This window comes from Sarcophilus harrisii, chromosome 3 (genome assembly GCF_902635505.1).
Source record: "Sarcophilus harrisii chromosome 3, mSarHar1.11, whole genome shotgun sequence".
Classification (NCBI taxonomy): domain Eukaryota; kingdom Metazoa; phylum Chordata; class Mammalia; order Dasyuromorphia; family Dasyuridae; genus Sarcophilus; species Sarcophilus harrisii.
The window spans coordinates 350,749,647-350,754,261 of NC_045428.1; positions in this window are offsets into that span (position 1 = coordinate 350,749,647).

Consider the following 4,615-nt stretch of genomic DNA (forward strand, 5'->3'; position numbering starts at 1 on the left):
TAAGGTAGAAACTGGATGGACAACAGGGATTATAATGGAAATGATTTCTAAAGATTTTAATAACAAACTCTTTCTTCTATCAGTGATAGTGGAACTACCACAAAAAAAAAAAAAAAAGTGAATAAGAGAATATCAATAACTATGAACCAATGTGACTACTTTCCAAACCGAAACTTTCATCATGAGTATCCTTGTTGAAAATATGAAAAAGGAATAAACAGACTTACACATTACAAATTACCATATCATATAAGTGACTAAAAGGTTTTGGGAAAACAAAATCCCATTGTGCTTAATAGCATCTGACTACAAAGCAAAAGCATAGGTCCATTTGACTATGTATTGCTACATTAGATTATGAGCTGCTTGAGAGCAAAGACCATTTCTTGTATTTCTAAACATACTGATTACTCACCAAAGTCTCTGGAACATAGCAAGTGCTTAGTAAATGCCAAGCGACTAATTAGATAGATCAAAACACTGCCACAAAAGCATCAACAAGGTATCTCCCATTCTTCAAAAATCACACAAGTTTCCTTGAAAAATGTACCAGAGATAAGTGATGATAGAATCAAATGAAGCACAAAACAAGAAACTGTGTTTACCAACATCATGGAGAATGTTTAGCATAGAGTAAAAATGGAAGAGAAATTCTCCACACTTTACCTTAAAATACTCCAAATGTTCTTGTTCACAGATGACATAGTGGCTAATTGCATCAAGAACTAAACCTTGTAGGGATCCTAAGTAAGATTTAGAATCACTCAAAAAAATTTAACTTAATTACTTCCATGAGAAAAAATATCATAAACAAAAATAAAAGAATAAATGATACCTGTGCACAAGATTTTGCAAGGGTAAGTGTTGAAAACTATCTTTGCATGTATTTTGAAAATGAAAAGCTATTATTAAAAAAAAAAAAGAGAGAGAGAGAGAATGTTTGGAGCTAATAAAATGGGTTCCATTTAAACAAATTTTTAAAAAAGAAAAGAATATCCATAGTCCAAGCTATGCTATGTAGGTGTGTATGCATGGACGTGGATCTGTCTGTATATCTTGGAAGGGTACTGCATACAGACAATAAGCTGGACCAGAAGAAATAATAGGTTAGTTTACTTCTGGAGAACTGCAGAAACCCCAAGTTTCTCTCAGAAACACAGGTCCATATTTTAACATGACATTCTTCTGGTGGTGCTGTATGTCTCTAAGTCAAATATACTATTTAAAAAAATAACCTTGAAAGTCAACTAAAGGACAATAGAAAAGTATACAGTATGAATGAAATATATGTGTGTATGTGTATATACATGTGTGTGTATGTGTGTGTATACATATATATATAGTCAAAAAAGGATCATTACTCCATTAGTAACTATGTAATGACAACAGACATAGCAAAAGATACCAGTACATAGGAAAGAGGGAAGTAAATAAATCTTTATTAAGCATCTATTATGTGTCAAGCACTATACTAATTAATGTTTTTACAAATATTAACTCATTTGATCCTCACAATAACTCTACAAGGCTAGTCTTACTATTAGTCCCATTTTACATTTGAGGAAACTGAGGCAATCAGAGCTAAAGTGACTTGTCTCAGGTCACAAGCTAATAAAAGATCTGAAGCCAGATTTGAATTTAGATTTTTCTGATCCCAGACCCAGGACTCTCTCCATTACAATGCATAGGACAAACCTTCCTATGGAAGATTTACAGGAAAGTATAGACAAGCATAATATGGTATGAATTGTGGATGAGGTCTAAATATGTATTACTGAAGAAAGAACTCACATTATTGATATCATTGATTCATTTAACTATATATATAGTATATGATACATATTAAGTAATTATAAAGTATATATATGCTAATATGAAGGTTCAAAATTTGATTAGCATATATGAAAAACAGAATGAGGTTTGATCTTACATTCTATACTTCATATTTCTCATTACATTTATTTTATGATATGGATTTTTGTTATATTGATAATGGTAGTGTAACTTATAAAAATTAATTTCATATGAATTCATTAATGTGTGTATATGCACATATAAATATATATATGTAAACTTACATATAAGCTAGAATTTATCGTTCTCTTTTTAGCCTGTGAACGGTAGGTGGTAAAATCTTCAAATATTATAACTTTGTAAATTGGCAATTTCTCCCAATACTGGAAAACTAGAAGTAGAAGTATATGGACACAAAGGGATTGAATTATTCTTAACTAAATGGTGAGGCAAAAAAAGAGAGAAATTAATACAAACCAATGATTTTAACATCATTCTAACCTAAATCACAAAAGATTATTCAAAAGCCCAACCTTTATCCCATGTTTTAAGGCTCAAAAATACTTTGGTATATTTAAGAATGTACTGAGAATTAGATGCTTGTACAAAAGGAGGAAAAGGGGGAGGAATCACAAATAGCCACTGAACCACATAATTCTTCAAGTTAGCAATATGTACATGTGCTCCACTATAGGAAAAGAATCATAGCATCATAATTATAGAGCTGAAAGCGGCCTCAAATGATCTAATCTAAGGATTCTTAAAATTCTCTATGTCAAAGACCTTTTTATAGCACTATGGCAAAACTTATGGACTCCTCAAAAATAATATTTTTAAACGCATAAAGTAAATATATGGGACTCTAAAGGGAATTAATTGTATTGGGATATAATTATGGGAGGGAGAAGTTAATAAACCCCTTATTTAATAAATGAAAAAAAACTATGAGCTTATAGGATTTGTTCAAGATCTCAGGGAATATAAGTGGTTAGACCTGGAACTGGAAATTAGATTCTCCCACTCTCTTTCCATTGTTTCACAACATTTCTAATTCTTAATGCAAAAACTTTAAAAAGAATGAATGGCAAGAAGTCACAGAAACAAAAACAGGCAGTAATTTAAAATAGGCACAAAACTCCCTTACCACAAGATATTCCCATCACAGACACCAAACTAATTAGATTATCTTCATTAACACTTATAAACCTTAATATATCAATAGTTATCCCCAAACTGCCATAAACTACACTACATTCTTTCCAGTCTCAATTCTCGAGTCATATCAAGCAGCATCAGTACACTTTAACTTTTCATAAAGCTTTTGCAAGAAATGACTTATTTTCATGAATTACTTTATGATGCCATTATTCATTGTCATCATTTTAAATTCTGCCATATTTTTAGCAAAATGAAACAAAGAGATGAGCCTGCCTGACAGGTACAGTTGGCTTTTCCCAGGCTCTCACAGCTCTACTTTTCATCTTCTAAGACACAATTCATGTGATGCTTTAACAACTATTTATTTCACACCAAACCAGATATCTCCCTAAAGCCTACCAATCTAGCCTCCAGGCACATTTCTTAAATAAAAGCAAAGGATCTTTGTATACCTAAAATTTGCATAGTAAAGGAACAAATCAACTATCACAGAGAATGGTAGTAAATAGCAGTTGCTAACCTCTTAATAGAACTGAAAAATTCATTTGGGTTTCCTTTTAAAAAAAAAAAAATAAGAATAACCATGAGGATAAATTATATTAAATTTCTACATCTGTAAAATGGTACATCTGATCACCTAAGTAAAAGGAGAGTTGTTCAGATTCTTAAGGTAAGGGCTTCAAGGTAGATGAATTACAAAATTATTACTAAAAGTATGTTAGAAGTTTAATAGGACTCAGCAGAACAGAAAAGAATTAGTTGTCTGTTTTATATCAGAATTGGGTGATAGGCAATGATGACCTGGCTCATTTACATAAAAATCTACAATTTCTCGGCTGAAGGGTTAATGAAAATATGTGTCATTTTACTCTTATTGAATAAATGATTTCATATAACAGTACAATACATACATATGTATATATTTACCAAATTAAATCACATTACATCAAAAGAAATTGCTGATTACAATTCATTTACTACATTTTTACTATTATATTCTTGGCTGTAAAGCTATCATTGTCTCTTTTAACCAATAACTGAGTATGCTAAAACAAGTATTCAGGGTCTTCAATAGCAAGCAACTGTGAAAAGAATTAACTCATATTTAGCACTACATATATTGCTGAGGATTTATACAATTATTTAGAACCTCTCTTTTGCTTTATTTTTTAAGCTTTCAGCAAATATAAAATTACATTTTCAAATAGTTGACCCAGAGGAATAACAGCTTAAAATAAGTACAGCATGTTGATAATGGCAAAAGACACAGCATTCAAGAGTGAATTAGAAATGAAAGACATATAAACAGAAGCAAGGTGAAATCATTAAAAGGAATTATTTTAAAATACCACATGGAGAAAAGCAGCATCAGTGCTTTATTCTCCTAAAAGGTTTATAAAAATATTTAAATCCATAAAAGTGAATGCAGGCAAAATTTTTCAGTAGGCTCAAATACCCAATTTCTGAAAATTCATAGGTAACAAATATTATCTAATTAACAGTCAGCCCTTCACTATCATATGCAGCTTAAGACATGAGAAAACAGGCAATAAAGGGAGAATAGTCAGGAGGGGTTAATGGTGATTCCTGTGAAAGAGAGCATAGTTTATCCTAAAAACTTGTTTGATATGAAAATATTCTCCTGATATTTGTCTTGACTGGA